General features: G+C 39.4%; 1 long non-coding RNA gene across 1 annotated transcript; it reads right to left on the minus strand.

The window, feature by feature from the left end:
• Nucleotides 1-1,476: 1,476 nt before the first annotated feature.
• LOC119702867 lies at nt 1,477-16,740 on the minus strand. Its single transcript, XR_005257472.1, has 3 exons — nt 16,020-16,740; nt 15,417-15,511; nt 1,477-3,726 (listed from the first exon to the last, which is right to left on the minus strand). It is a non-coding gene; the product is annotated as an uncharacterized LOC119702867 (long non-coding RNA).
• Nucleotides 16,741-16,951: the final 211 nt, after the last annotated feature.

The raw sequence follows: 16,951 nt of genomic DNA on the forward strand, positions 1-16,951 counted from the left end.
ACATATGCCAAAGATCTGGTAGCCCTAACTATGAGCTTAACATCAATGAGAGCTGATTGATGTCTTCCCAGTTGCAGGTGGTCAAATTTTTAATGATTGCCTGTTACAAAACTAAGAGAAGTAAAGCATTAACTGTTGAGCATAGAAATGCATGGTAGAAAACAAAACCTCCATCATAAGAAGTAATACTCTAATTTCCTGTACCTCACACTTCAAAGCTCTTTTGCATGCTTCCCCTACCACATGTCTTGATTGGTGATTTGTACAGCCCATTCTTTAGTCATTTACCTATGAATATAAAATTAAAAGGATGACAAAATGCACACCATGCCTATTCCCATGCCAATTTTATACACATAGACATTTTAGTAGAAAAACTAAACTGAATACCTGAATCCTCTAAGTGATGTTTTGTAGTGGGAATAGAGTATAAGAAATGTGTAAAAAGCAGTTTTACCCCCAAAGAGTTGCAGCCAGGCCAATTATCCAAGATCAGAAACAGGCTTGACTCACAGCTATAACCAATAAGGAAGAACAGTCCTATGAGACAGGGAGAACTGGGACCTAGAGTCAGTTGCTGTCTGGGCTTTGAAGAAGAAGGGCCTGAGTTGAGAAGAACTACCCATGAACAATCACCAAGAAGGTATGGGACTCTTGCAATAAGGTAACAACACTTTTACATTGAGAACACAACAATGTTTTATGCAGTGCTGATTAAGGATGTATTGGGGATGCATGGCAAGATTTTTCCAGTGGGGGAGGTTACAGGGGTGGCTTCTGTGAGAAGCTGCCAGGAGCTTCCCCTGTCTAACAGAGCCAATGCCAGCTGGCTCCAGCACAGACCCACTGCTGCCCATGAGCAGCAATGCCAGTGGCCTCTGGGATAGCACAGTTAAGAAGGGAGAAAAACACCCCCGTTCAACAGCAGCTGGGAGGGGAGTCAGCCAGGGTCATCCCTCCCAAAACAAAGTCCCCAGGAGCTGTCTGGAGTTCTCTTGCAGCCCAAGCTGTTCAACATGGAGGCTCTCCACAAAAAGTTTGCCACAAGGAACATGCAGAGCAAGGTTCCCATGACAGTTCAGTCACACTCAAGAACAATTTTGAAAATCCACAGTTTAATTGCCACAAATAGAGTTTTCTCCAATCTTTTCCTTTTTCTTTTTCCTGCTTCAACTGAAGGAAACAGTAAAATTATCTTACAGCAGATTTCTTTTTAGGCTGCGGTTAGGGGCTTGGAGAGCAGCTGAATCTTGTGTAAGGTCCATGCAGCAAGGATGAGAGTTTTGAGATATAACGTGATCAAAGATTTTTGATTGCTATATCTTTTTCAGGCTCCCCTGACAGCCTTTTTTCAAATTAAACTCCTCCTTACAAATACTCCTTTAGTTTAGCTTTTCAGAAAATCCCTGTATGTGACAGATCCAAAGCACACAACTGCCAAGAACAGTCTTTCAGTTTCCATTTACAGCAGCACCACTCTGGTTTATCAGAAAAGAAAAACACACAAGTATTTACAGGAAAGACTTTAATTGTTTCAATGGGTTTGGTCTTTTTATCCTGCACATTTCTAAACACATTAAGCATGTCTACATGTTTCTTTTTTTTTTTTTTTCACTTGCTGAAGGAATCATCTAACAAACTGGGGTCTAAATGGAAAGAGCAGAGATGCAGCTACAGAAAGGGTGTAATGTCATGGTCAGCTTCATCTAGTTGAACTCTGAAATACTACAGCAAGGGACAAATCTTCCTTTCCCCCATCTCACCTGTCTGTCCTCCACGCTTTGTGTCAGCACATGAAGATGCATCCTCAGCAGTCAGCCAGATCCAGTCCCCAGTGCTGCTGCTGACACAACACAAGAACCAGGGACAGACACCCTTTCACCACCTTTTTGGTGTTTAGAAATAGATTAGCCATGATTGATATAAAACCACACACCCAAGTATCAGCCCTTTTTGATGAATAAAGGAAACAGCAGATTCCCGTGTTATTTGCTGCACAACAACAAATCAAATTATTGATAAACAGTAAGCATTTGGCATACCTACCTTTATGATATGATGGTCATTTGGTAATACAAATGGAAAGAGATACATCAGACAAGTGTTTGTTTCAAGAGATCAGACAAGAAATGCAAATTGAACCAAACGAAATGAAATTGTAAGAGAAGTGTTATGGACAGAGAAGCGTGAGGCTTGGACATTCATTTTTCATTACTTTCATCTTCATCTCATAAGATGCTACTTCCAAAACCATACTGAATATTGGAGTCATGCTAATTATCATTACATGGAAAGGAGGCTTAGGACAAAGTGCTAAGCCAAATGGTGGAATGGAAAAGACAATACACTAGTGGCTTCAGCAGAATCTGGAGGAAGCCTTTAACGTTTTTTGTCGATTCCCCCACTGTCTGCTAAACACACGAAAAGACAGCAGAAAAAGTTCATGTTCTGTAAAAAGACAAGTTTGGGGACCACAGAACAAGTAGTGCACAGTTAAATTCTTTTTTTACAAACATGTATTCTTACTGTTGACAAAAAAGGGTCACATTATATCCGAATAATTAAATAATAGGAGAAAAAGAGGCAGTTTCTCCACAGCAGTTAGCACTAGCCACTTTCAGTGCCAAGATCCCAGATTAGATAGACCACCCGTCTGATCCTGAACAACTTCTATCCAACTCACTGCCCTTCACCTCAGCACCAGTGGCACAGTGCCTCAAGCCTTGACTCTGCAAGACAGCAGGATACAGACACCAGTGCTCTGTTCTCCACAGGATATACAACAGCAGTTCCCACAGCCATCACACGGAGCTACATGGATACCTATTGCCAGGAAGGGTGGGGTGAGAGCACTTGGAAAGCAACTACTGAAAGTTCAAGTCAACAGGTTTGGAAACTTGGCAAAGACAGCATAGACAAATAACTCAAAGCTTGCAGGGCACCTCTGTGACTGGTATAAATCAGATGAGTACTACTGAGTTCAAGGGAACCTGCCAGTGCATGACAGATGAGCACCCACTCCTTTGCAAATGCTCCTCTGAGTCCTGGTATCTGAACTGCTTGGATCTCATCCAGCTTTCTAGTGTTTCCTCCTGGCCAAGATGAGAACCACGCAAAACATTCTGCCATTCTCAATGCAGTGAAAAATGAAATCACATTTGAACATGAAAGTTGATCCTCCATTTTTTACATCAGCAAAGATACAGAGGAGATGTAGAAAAGATTAAGGAACTTCCTCTCCTTCTTTCAAATCCCCACCCTGTAAGTGCTTTCCTGCTGCTGACAGAAATGAAAGTCAGGCCTGCATGAATTCAGCAGAGACACCCAGAGGCACCGGAGCAGTGCTGGGCCCCTCCCAATGCCACACTGCAGTTCAAAGGCAGCAGATCTCCCACTGTGCTGCAGTTCAGCTCCCACCTGAAGAGCCGCATACCTTGCAGCAATGCACTCTGCAGCAGTGTCTCCTCTGTGACAGTAGGTCCTTATCTTCTCTGCCTTCTACCAGTAGAGTCACATGCTGCTCTCATGGTGCATAAATGCTGAGCAGCGTCTCTGATCATCCTGCTCGTTTTACCTGCAGCCGCAGGTCAGTGCCAGCCAAAGCTCTTTATTTGCTGAGTGTATTTGTTCTGGTTTAGGGCATATTTGGGGGGAAGCTTCCAAAAAGGTTCCTCTAGAAAGCAGATTGAAGTGGCCATTTCCTCAGCTGGTTCAGAAAAAGATTTCCTTAGAGAAAGGAGGAAAAAACCTGTTTATTTAACAAGAAAAATATTCACAAGCATAAAAAAATGAATAATATTAAACAATAAAACCTCTCACTGTTCTGAAGAGAGAGCAAATTGAGAAAGTCCTTCTCGTGGGGTGTAGCTTGGCTCGCTCAGTCTGTTACCAGTCTCTCCTGTGCTGGAATGCAGCATCCTGGGCCCTGGTGGGCCACAGGTGCGAGCTCCTGGTGTTTTTCTGGGTTTTTAGTCCAGAGCAGGCCCGATCAGTTCCAAGAAAAAGAAAAGCCACAGTCTGGGGATTTTCTCTGACTCAGCTAGCTAAAAAAACTAACAGAAAGCAAAGGAGAGCTCCGTCCTGCTGTCTGTGCTGCAGACAACACAGTCTGTGAGAAGGAAAGCTGAAGTCCTTCTCTCTGTGTTTTTGAATACAGCCACCTCAAACATTCCACCACTTCTCACCTTCACTCTCAGATCTAGTTTTAAAGGTGCAAAAACTTATTTCTGGGCTAAACAGGTGAATAAGTATACAATTCATCATAATAAAGTCACCCCCGGACACTGAGCTTTGCCCACTGCTTCTGCCCCAGCTCCCTTTCGAGGCGCTTTCTTTGACAATTGCCTTTGTACACAACAAGGTTGTCATAAGGATTTTTGAGACAATGAAGCCTGTAGTAAAAATACAAGTGAAACAAATAAGTCAACAGCAAATCAAAACTTTTCAGAAGTTAAAAGGATTTAATACAATTTGAAGTTCATTTCTTAGCATAGTAAGGACTCAGCTACTTGAACTGCTGATTTAGGTAATATTTTGACTCCAGTAAAAGATGGCTCCTAGTTGCAGGACATGGCTCTATTAATACCAACTTCTAAAACAACTGAAATTGTCAAGCTGGTTGAGCCTCTTAGAGAAAGCCAGGCAGGGCCTGAACTCTAAACAGAGATTTGAATTTTACTGCATTTCAGAGCTGATGGTGAGAGGGTTGAAATACCAAGTTCCTTTAGTGTATCTTCAGGAAAACAAACACAGTTCTCTAACCCCATCACTATCCCAAGATGCTGCTGTATTGTGGGCTGAAGGGCTGGGAGAGAAAGGAGTGGAAGAGGAGAAAGAAGTTCCTCATTCCTCCCTATTGCCCTTCCTGTTTTCATGTCTGTTTATGCAGAGGATTGTCTTTCCACAAGCAAACAACTAGAGACAAGCTCACTCCGAATGTATGTTCTCTCATGTTTCAAGCACTTGCTCTGTTCTTGCTGAATGTTTAGTTACACCATGAAAAATGGATATGTGGAATGAAGACATTTCCCCTTTGACTTGCACATTTGCTGAAGGTATGTCAAGGATCTGAGGCAAGGGGTATGGGCAAGCTTTCAAGAGTCCCCCCCCACCCCCCTTTTCCTTTGCTTGCTTATTAGAAGAGCAATAAATATCAAGCAGACAGACCCTTCTCACAGTTACAAAGCCTACCTGTAACTGAGCTGGATAATTAGCAGCCTTGAAGATGATATATGACTTTCATTACCCTTTGGGACTGGAGACTAAATGAGGACAGAGCTAATTGCCGTGCAAAGCAGTTTGGCATGAATGAGAAAAATGCAGGCGCTGTCTCCTGCCAAAAAAGGGCCCTATTGCTGCTCTGATCTCATGGCTGGTTTTTGCCGCAGGAGTTCACTTGGTGTCCATAAATCATGGTCTGCTTACAGCTGAAACTGCACTGAGTCATCAACATGCAATAAGCTGAGTGACAGATTCCAGCCTGACTACATTAGAACTTCAGACTTAGTCCTCCCCCCTCCCCACACTACCCGTACTTAACAGAAAATTAAACCCAGACTACACAGACATGAAGGCTGTGAGAAACACAAGGCTTGTTTACTTGACAATAGTTTTTTAAGACTGATGTTTCCAGGAAATAACATCATGCATTTTGAAAGGGAGAGGGCCACAAGCACTGAATTTATGAAATGACCCACTGCTATAGCACTTGGTTTGTCCTTCCTCATGTAATAACTGATTAAAATGTATTGCCTTCCTTTAATGATCTAAAGTGGCACTTTGTCATCTTAGTTCTTATGGAGATAGATTTAGTCAGCTGAGAAAATATTTTGCTGCTCTTTAAAATTAGGCCAGAAGAACCTGAAATTTGATTGCAAACCTGCTTCCAAAGTGACCTGGGGCATATTAACATCCATATTGTACCCTTAAGAAGTGTGGGCTTCTGGGGAATCTAACCCATCAGTGCAAAAGAGAGTCCCTGAAGATACTCTTCTCCTCTCCCCATTCTGTTTTGCAGGAGATCTTTTGCTTTTCCCTAAAGGTACCTTAGGTCTATTTTTTTTTAATGGAAGAGATTGTGCTGAATTTGCAATATGGTATCCTGTCAGATCCTAATCAATTAGCCCACATCAGCTCAGCATAAGGCAGATACCAATTTAACTCAGAGAGCTAAGCCTTCTGATTTTCTCTAAGGGCAGTCACATAATTCATTCTTTGTAGTGCCAAATTATATTTGACATTTAATTTAAAACTCAAGGTACCATAATGCAAAATCTCACTAAAAATAATGGTGATAAAGCAGAGGAACATTTCATTTGACAGTGAGGATTTTTTCAGCTTATTTATGCACCCAAAGTTTTCCCCTCACCCACCTTTCAAAGGCCCAAACTCAGAAAGCAATCACTTTCAGGTGATTTTAGCTTCTACAGGTGCTTTCATACAGTAAAAGGGCACCTAAAGGTGAAGCATACATGGTGGTTGCTGATCACCTTTTGGTGGGTGAGCTGTGCCTCCCTGATGACACAAGCTCTACTTTTCATTTTTGCTGCTGTAGATAGCAGAAAGAAATATTCCCATAGAGTGGCTGGGCTAAATGGAATGGTTGTGTGTGGACTGAGGGAGGGCAGGTCAGCCTGAAAAGGTTGAGTTTTTTACATTTAGAAGATCCAACAAGAGAGAGAAGAAAATAAAAAGTGTTTAATGGCTTCATTCACCATGCTCTGCCATGCAGCGGCTTCATTCACAGCTTCCTAGCACAATGGAAGTCTGGTGGTTCATCAAGCATGTCTAGTCTTTGACAATGCTGGTTCATGCACAGATGATAATAAAAACCCCAAGTTCTCCTCCTTTCTTGAAATGTGCAACACACTGTGAATCCATGGGGAGTTCTAGCCATGGGCTCACTCAGCACTTCCAGTAACAGTCAAAATCCAATAAAAGCACTACTTGGAAAAATTGTGCAGCTGTCTCTGTCAAGGTGAGTGGCTTGTAGGGATGGACTCTTTCTGTTGGTAGCGTGCAAAATGCTAAGCAGCCAGAGATCTGCCTGGCTAATCCAGAGCAGCTCTATGAGAAGAGAAAGTAATGGATAACAGCAGGCTCTGTCTGCATAGTTGAGACAATCCCAGATAGCAATAAGCAAAGGACACTGGTAGTGTAATTCTCCTGAGAGGGACTCAACTTTTGTCCTGTCAAGAAACAGCAACTACTTTGCAATAAAAAGAAGCAAATGTCTAATGTTCTCATCCTTTATGTGCCAGATTAGCTCTTGGGGGAAAAAAAAAAAAAATCATGACTGGTCGCAACATGCTTCTCAACAGAAGATGGATGACTCAGATTCTGGGATGTTAGGTCTTACTGTGGATTTCAATCCCTGATTAAGATGAAAACAGTTCAGGGCTAAACTCTGGTATTTTTAGAGTGAGTGTAGGCCTCAGGTTAGGCATTCTAGGCCTATTTCACAGTTGCATGTAGGTGCATGCATATGCTACTGGGAGACAAGCTCAAAATTTTGCCCACGTGAGTGGATCCATTTCTTTTAGCACTTGCAATGTGCTCCACATTTATGTTATAGAACACACAAGGCATTATCTGGGGTATGAAATGTGGGCAGGAACAAAGTTGCTATGTACCTGAGTGAGAGAGTGCATTATCAGCATACTTGAAATTACGGAAACTGTATTTGATGTTGATACAGAGTGGCTGTGTGACAGGTTTAAATTAGTGGAACAATTGTGAGGGCATAACACTGCTGTAGGATTTCCCTATCTTCCATCAAATTTCATGGCAGAATAAAATCACAACCCCAAAACTTCTGGAAAAGCAATTCTTCAGCATTGTATAATACAGAGAGCTCCTTTCTATGGTGTCTATCCTGCAATTCAGCTCTTCCAGACCTCCTGAGCTCAGACTGTATCAAGACATTATTTTCCATAGCAAGGATTCTTTTTATTTTAATTGTAAGGATAAGAGTACCTTTCTGAAGTCTAGATAACTGTTTTCTTAATCTAATTATACTTTGGCTTTTATAGCATACTTTAGCGTTCCATAGGTTATTAATATTTTTATGTGGAAAACCACTTCCATTAGTTTAAGCACTATTAACAATCTCAAGAAATAGAGATGAAGCATTCCTTATTGCTTTTTCATAAAATTTAATATTGTATCGTGAGGAATTATACAGCCTTCATACCTGTATTTCTAAGCTCATTTTACTCGACCTCTTCTCATTTGGAAATCTTTCCAGAAATTGGCTCACTGCTTTTACCCGTTCTAAACCTGTATGTAGGATCCTTTTGAGTCGAGGGCAAGATATAATTTTCAAGATGTTAACCTGCTATAGATTCATATCATCCACTTCATACTCAGTGCTGTCCCAGAAATTTTTGCAGTTGTGAATCAGTGTAGGTACACCTACAACTCCTCACCAACTTAACAGCAATATTTGGCACACAAACATACAAGTGCACAAAATCTTTAGAATATTTAAACCAACAAAAGATTCTGCACCAAATTCTTAAGAATATTCAGCTTGAAAAATATTTCCTCAAAATAGTTTGAATCTTCTCAGAAATGAAATTCTGCAGGAACTGATACCATTTTATTACTGTAAAGAAGCTGGATTAGCTAAATGGCCATTTTAGTAGTCCATTTATATAACTGAATTTTTACTACTGCATGGACAGAAGCTTTAAAAATAAGGAATAATTTAAAATTATAGTAAAAAGTAAGAAATCAGTAAATATCTAGATTGGAAAACTGACATTTTGTACTGCAAAGAATCATTAAATAGAAGTGAAGGGATAAGGGCACTGAGATTTCAGACCCTCAGATACATAAGTTGGTTCCAAGTGCTGATAACTTAGGCACTTTCACTGAAAAAAATGCAAATAAGAGTGTAAATTTATGCTTTCTGAAGGTCTTGTCCATAATCTCTTTTCATATGTGGGATTTACCATATTGCTTTTCAAGGAGTCTATCAAACATGGGAAACTGAGTCCTTGCATCCATTAAGGAAGCTAATTTTAAATTACGTTGTGCAAAAACATTAGCTATAAAATCCCCTTATAAATACAAACAGAAAACTAAATCATAGTGTAGGGAGCCATAAGGATTGGAATGCAGAGAGAGACTGAAAGAGAGGATGCAAATGACCTCGTGACACTTACACAGTCTAATTTCTGAGGAGAATTCTACTTCAATTTATGGTGACATCAAGGAGATTCAGAAAACAGCTTGTTTAGTCCTCATTAAAAATACTCCCAGAGAAAATGGATTATAGTTTCTTTAAATCACTCCTGCTATAGGATTTTATAATTAATAGCCCAGACACATTTCTCAGCCTTCTTAATCATGGATATTTGCGTGAAGATTTCAACAAGCTCTATTTTGTCCCAGTTTAAATTCCTTTAAATTCTTCCAAGCACCATTGTGGAATAACTCTCTGCAAAATTTAAACTTGTGTTTGACCGCTGTTCTGGGTCCTTACCATACCTGTATTGAGGAGCACTTTTCCAAAGCACAAGCAGCAATAATTTCAAACAAATTTAATTTCACGGCCACTATCCATCCAATCTGAGGAGCTATATTATCTTACATTTCCTTGTTACTGACCAAATATTTTGGAAATTCCAAGTTAATTTGCATCACAACATTCCAAGTACTGTAGGAGGCTAAACCCTGGTTTTCCAATGGAATAAACAGGGGTTGCTGCTGCTCCACGTGCAATAAAAATAAATTCCCTAAACAAAAACAGTACAGTCTGGATTGCCAGATAACAAAAGATGAAAAATAAAGGACTTCTTTTTCTCACATTATAGTTTAGGAAACAAAGACTGAGAAAGAACAAATGTTTTGCCCAAGATTGCCAAGACGAGGCAAAACAAGGATAAAAATTGAGTCCAGATTTCTTCAGACTCATTATGGTTCCTGTATCACATGATCATTTTGCTCAGTAAATGAATAGCAATCACAGTCTGACCAGCAGCCTACTGAATTCAACATGAAGAGCTCTTGCTATTTCCAAAGGGGATTTTGATTTTGAGTCCATTGGGTCACTCAATGCATACAGGCAAAAGAAGCCTGCAGCTAGAATAAAAGCTGAGGACATGCCACAGCAGACTAGATTTCTTCTTTTTTAAGGCATCTCTAATTCATTGGCCATGAATAATATAATATTCACGGAGTCCCATCTGGTGTTCAGTTTTGTGTATAAGTGCTTTGCATTGCTGGTCTGATAATTTCAACTAAAACCAGTAAAGTGATATACAGGACCTTGATAACAGTAGTGGGATAAAAAGAAATAACAAATTGAATAAAGGAGAAAAAAAAATAAGCTTGCTTTAGTCTGTAAGGAACAAAATTGATGCCTTTTAACCTTACACATAAGTTCCGCACCATTGCTTTTTAAAATCAGCCAGAAATCATTTAAAATCAAATTGATTTTGGCTTTTACATTCAGATGCACTTCAGCTTCTCACTTACTGGCCTATATAAGTAATGCCTTCAGCCAACCTGTGTTTAGAATGGGTTGAAAATCAGTTTGTACGTTCACATGTTTATTGGAATTTTCTCATTTCCATTTCACTCAGAGCCAATCACGATCAGTTTAACTTGCTGGGGAGTATGTCAAGAGGCTGATTTAATGGGTGTTGTAGCAAAGAAATGGTTCTTAATACAGTGAATTTTTTTTTTTTTGCTTATAACACATTGTCTATTGCCAATTTTGTGTCAATAAATGGAAAGATGGATAATCAGAACTGTTAATATTTATTCTGAAGAGCTCTCTTCTCCATCATATCTAGACAACCATGAAAGAACTGTAAAATCCCATGAAAATATTTCCTAGTTTACATCTGTTCCTTTCTACTAACAAAATCTGGAGTATCTGCAGCCTTCCATGTATGGACTGGCAGGGTAGGCTTCTGAAATGGACGCTCTCCTGTTCACCTGCTGCCATCCAACTGTGGATCATTTGGATTGGATAGCCGCTATCTGAACTGACATTTAGCCACCCAGTCTGAGGGCAAGTATGCTGAAATGATGCAACATAACATGCTATCAAGGCTGTAATAGGACATAGAACACCTGCCATTGACTTGGATAGAAAGGATAAAATGCTCTGAATTGCTTTGTTTTCAACATGCTCTTCCCCATACTCCTCACATGTCCATTTTTACTTAATTTGTCACTGATGCTTTAAGGAGAGAGAAATGGCATTGTTGGAGAACAAGAAAATGTGAAGCAGATGCCCAAGTTCTATTACTAACTGTTGGTGACTGGATAAGCTGTTTATATCATTGTATCATGTTCATTGATTTAGAAGACTTAGTTTTAGGTTTCCAAACTGATGCACACTGCCTGCTTTCCACTGTGAGTCAGTACTTGAACACTCATCATCTTCAAAAAGGTTGGAATGAGTCTGCAATTAAGGTGGTAAATATGCCTCAAGCTCTGCATCTAAAAACTCAACACTTACAATTAAATGGTATCAGGAAAATACTGACTGTAAGCTCACAGTAGTTCAATTAAGTTGCCTGCTAATGAGAAATTAGAAATGCATCACAAAGAGAGATATTGTGGGTTTAATCAATTGCTTTAAGGGTCTCCTGCAAATCTCAAATAAGATGCAAAAAATCCATGTGCAAATATTACATTGCAGAGATGATGAATGGGAATGGAGTGGGAGGTTATATAACCTGATAATATCAAGGATATGAAAGAGCTTAAACTATTTAAGTATTCAGCAGTGAAAAGAAGTCAAGAAGGATCACTGCAGACAAGGACTGAAAATACAATACAGAGGCTGACTTGCACAGCCTGACATCGCTTCAAAGAGTATTAGTGCTAGAGAGTGGTTACAAAACTATAAGTCTTTAAAAACAAGTCTGATTTAATAAATATTTACTAAATTGTATAAGGATTGCCTGGCATCAAGCTATAAATATTAAATTGTAATGTGTTTGTTAAAAGAATGATGTTTTTTTCAAATAATCAATTTAAGATTATAAGAATTTTTGGGTTAAAAGTAAAAATAATAATAAAAAAATCCCTGAAAGTCAAACAAAAATAGTGATGGTTAAATTCCAAAAGAACAATCCACTCAGAGTTCCTTTCATGTGCCAAAAACTATTATTTATATTGTTTATGCACTTTCATCATGACAGCCCTAACACTGAGCAGAGCAGATAGAGTCTAACAGTTACCACATTAGAGGAAAAAAAGAAAAAAGCTCTCAAAAGGTAAATAAAGTGGAGTGAGGCTATATTTTTGGATCTTGGGAGATCTAAGGCCATTCTGATATTCTGCTTATATCGATTATTTTATATAGTTTAATGAATTTCTGTACTCCTTCTACAAAACAAAGATTGGGTCAATGACTAGAGCCTGCACTAAAAGGAACCACTCTATTAAAACTGGTTTTGTGTATGCCTGGAGAATCAGAACAATTCCAGACAGTTTGTTTCATATTTTACTTGAAAGCTCCTGTTCTATTAGTATGATATAATTTCTGAGACATAGCTTAACCACAGTGTCTTTCCCCTTTAAAAGGTAATGACACCATCTAAGCAAAAATAACAGTGGGGGGAAAAAAGACCCCCATTATAGCAAACTGTGGTATTAATGAAATTCTGTTTGTATTAAAATTTTCTTTCAACCCTGGTCTTCCTGTTCAGGGGTAAAGTGTCAACCTGTCAAACTTTTAATCAAGAGCAGTTCATTGATGCTTCCATTATGTCAAAATGCTTCACCTAGGTGACTTCAAGGGGAGACAGCAGGTCTGACTTTCTCAACATCCAAGGCTATGAATTTTTCATTTCTCACCCCTAAACTTTTAATTTCTAGTATATGTATGTGGATAGACACGATGTCTTTTTTCTTGTGGCAAATCCATAAATAGTGTACATTTCAATCAAGTTGTAAGGTCAAGAGATTAAAGAAAGGTAAATATATGAAAGAATATTTTCTTAAATTTTAGGTTGGTAAAAGGGGATAGTTAGAGGACTGAAATCTATGCATTCACAAAATCCTTCAAATGACAGTGTCTTCAGCCAAAACTTCACCACACAGAATCACAATTCACAATCTAGAATCTCTGAGGTGTTGCATTTGCGGACGTGCTGATAATAATGATATCATTCAGCCTACTAAAGAATCCTTACTTTATTGCATAGAAGTCAAATTTGGGGTCAGATCATGACCTCCTGCAGTAGCTGCTATCCATCAGCAAGACTGAAATGTACAAGATGTCAGCTTAATGAAGCACCTGAACCTCGTGCTCTGTTGGCAGAATGCTTGATTTGGAAGACAAAAATAAAAGCCCCCACATGACAGCTTTACAATGCCTTCCTCTGCAGCTTATCGCTTACTAACCTGCTGCAAATGAAGTTATAAGGGAACTGTGACGAGGAAAGGCTCCCTTTCCCAGTTCCAGGGAACCAAAATGATTGCTTAAGGGTGTTAAGAAGATGACTGAGAACAGCCTTAAGACAGTTCTGATTTCCATCTCAGCATCAGCACAGTATGTCATTGACCCTGTGTTATAGGCAGAAAGTTCTTTATACTGTGTGCTACAGACAGAAAGCAAGTCCCAAGGAAATGTACAGCCCTCCCAGGATCTCAACTTAGTCCTGCAAAAAATTTACTCAATTTCTCTAATAGAGCTTTTGATTTGACAGTTTCTACCATACTCACAAAAAAAGCCACATTTTTGCATTTACAGTAATATTCCTTATTTATCAATTAAATGTACAGCGAGATGAGTTTTGACTGAAAATATTTTGTTGCTTCATGATTAGGAAGTGAAGTCAGGGAGAATTATGACAACCTGAACGTATTGTTAAAGGAGCTTCCAGATATTGAGTTTTTAAATAAGTTTGCAAAGGCATATTAATGGGGAGTATACTACATAATCCATCTAAAATATTTACTTTTCACTCTTCTGCCAAAGGAAAGATTCTCATCCAAACAGTTTGGTGGGTTTTGTTGTGTTTTTTAAACATATAATGTATAATTAAAGGATGACTATATGAGTCATTTATAAAGCCAAACAACAAGACCAGAACTCTCAAAATGTGAAATGACCAGCTAATTACAAGACTGGTTTAAATTATGTTCCTAAGTATTACTTGTTCTTTCGAAAACGGGCTGGATATCTGTACTATTACTTCAGCCCCGAAGATCAATTTCATTCTTGCAAACATTGCACATTTAAAATGTAGCAAGGTTTAAATCATCCAAGCTTGTTGTTTTAACTTCCAGTATTTCATTATTCTACTTAATGGTTTGAACATTATTTTATACAAGTACAATATAATTTTATTGCATAATTTAAATTAAAAAAAAACAACCAAAAAAGGAAATCTATGTTCCATTTGCTTCCAAAAGAGATAAGAAGTGATGGGACAGAAGACCTAAAATACAGTGATGTTTTGCCTACAGACAGGAAAAGCTGAAGGTTGTTCAACATATGCTTAATTGGAAGATACATACTCTGAATATTAGTAACATATTCTGAATTTGTCCGCCCCTCAAGATCGGATTGGCAGAAATATAAAGAAACTGAGCCAGCCCAATCTTTCTCTTATTGTAGTGAACTGGAACATTGATTGCTTTGGCTGGGCCAAGAGAAGGCACTAATTTAGACCCTGTGGCTTCTGCACTGGAGCAGGTTTTGTAGTTGGGGATCACAGCTTTGAGAGACCCATCCTGGGGGGTAAAATACAAAATGTGCTGCATGGTCCCTCAAAACACAGAGGAACTGAAGGTATACCCTGCAGTCTCGGACACAGCTTCCTTCTTGCCCTGGGAAGCCTCAGGTGGCAGTGCCAGGCAATCAAGAACTAGATCAGAGTGGCTGATGTAGTTGATCTCTAGGACTCCAGGTGACACTGCTTAGAGGGATGGAAACAAAAGTCCCAAAATGAGTGGAAAGCATTCTGATGCATTGCCCCTACAAAGTGCAGATATTTGCCTTTAGCATTAGGAGATCTATGAATAATTTAAAAATACATTTCAAATTGTTCTTTTGTGTGCAATACATAAATTACTTTTCCCCAAAACTATTTTACCAAATATTTCCACAAAGCCTACCCAGTGAAGCACTGTATCTGCCAAGACGTAAAAGGATCGGTGCTTTCCAAGTGCCCTCAGTTGCTCCTGTTCTACTTGCCTTGACCTGTTGCATCATGTTATGAGATATCAAACTGCCATCATGTTCCATGTTAGAGCTGATTATGCTTCATTGGTGGGCAACGTTGCTGCTTGCTGAAGGTTTGTGAAGTTTGATTAATTAGTGCTTATGAAGTGCTTTGAAATTCTTGCATGAATGATGTTACAGAAACACTGAATATTGCTGCTGTTATACAGGCAGGTACATGATTAAAGATTTGATGTTGCAAGGTGTGGCTGGGCCTTACCTTCTCTTTGGGAAAGTATTCTGGTTTGCTCTGAATTCCCTCTGGCAAGCTAGTACAGTCTTCCAACCAAACCAAACCAAAATACTTCAATCATCCTAGGGTAGGGAAAAATAATAAAAAGAAAGATTAGATGAAGGATATTTCTGAGAACTCATTGCCTGTCTAGGATATTGCACCTCTAGGTGGTCTGATAAACTTCAAGAGCACCTTGGTGATTAAGATTATTCTCAGACTGACTGCATTTTCTTCAACTTTCTTTAATCAACTATAGTTCTTTTAATTGCTTTCTCCTCTTAGGTATTTTACATAGACACCTGACTGCCTGTTAAAGCATTTTCCTTAAGCATACTTATCTGTGATATCCTCTCCTTGGCTGAAGAGACCTACCTATCTCCCGCTCCAAGCTCTCCTGCCCAAAGGGAGCTGTTACACGTTGCATCCCTTTCCATAATTTCTGACTCTGAACCCGACAGCTCCCATCTGCTCTGGGAAATGCAGCACCCCACAAGTGATTCATTCTCAGCCAAGGCAGGAAGCTGTAGGGCTCAGCCTACAGCCAGCCTTAAAAGACCCAAACTGAAGATAATTATTGCACAGACATACCTGTTCAAAGATTTGTTCAACTTGCTCACTGCTGCCATGCTTAGCTGTGACCATGACCACATTGTTGTGGCCCTTCAGGAACGTGCTGCTTCACAAAGCAAAGGCCAGGATTCCTGTCCAAGGCACAGGTGCCCAGTGCCATTTGAGAAGGCAAGATATCTGCACAGGAATAGCAGAGATGACGCAGGACCTAAAGCAGACTGACTCTCCACCATGGTAGTCAACGGATGCCAGGCAGACATCTGCAATAGCTGAAACAACACCAAATGCCGAGAATGAAGCCACCAACTTCTCTGTGTGCAGTCCAACTTCCCTGTTTTATACTACTATTGAGGGCATTCAAAAGGATTGGCCATATTGATCCTCTGTGTTGACCATACAATTCACACACTTTTGGTCTTGCTTACATTAGCTTAACAGAGTATGATCAACTGTGCTATCTTCAGTTCAAGTCACAGCACAGTATGTGGAGTTTCATTTTTCCTGCTTGTTCTACTCATTTCACATCCTGCACCCAGTAGCATTTTTTGTTACTTTTCATAATAACCTAATGGCTGATTTTGTACACACTTTTGTGCATACAGTAACCTCCGGGGTTTTGGTGTTTTGCGCTTACTTAGTTTCCAAAGAACTGTAAAGTAAAAATATTGATTGGTTTTACCTCAGGCTTTAGTAGACAAACATACCTAGACAGCAAGGCCAGAGTCTGAGTACATGTCACTATTTAAACCATGGGAACATTTAGCATTTAAGAGGTTCAAAATAACCAGGCCAAACACCCTTATTATCTATCAAACACTGCCAGTTTCCTGGCTGCTGCCAAGGCTGATGCCATAGTCCTATCCTGTTGCATATTTTCAGAAACATAAATCTTATTAAGAAGTATTTAAAGGTACCACCTTTCTCAAATGCTTAAATGAAAAGTATCAGGA

The sequence above is a fragment of the Motacilla alba genome, chromosome 6 (genome assembly GCF_015832195.1).
Source record: "Motacilla alba alba isolate MOTALB_02 chromosome 6, Motacilla_alba_V1.0_pri, whole genome shotgun sequence".
Taxonomy (NCBI): domain Eukaryota; kingdom Metazoa; phylum Chordata; class Aves; order Passeriformes; family Motacillidae; genus Motacilla; species Motacilla alba.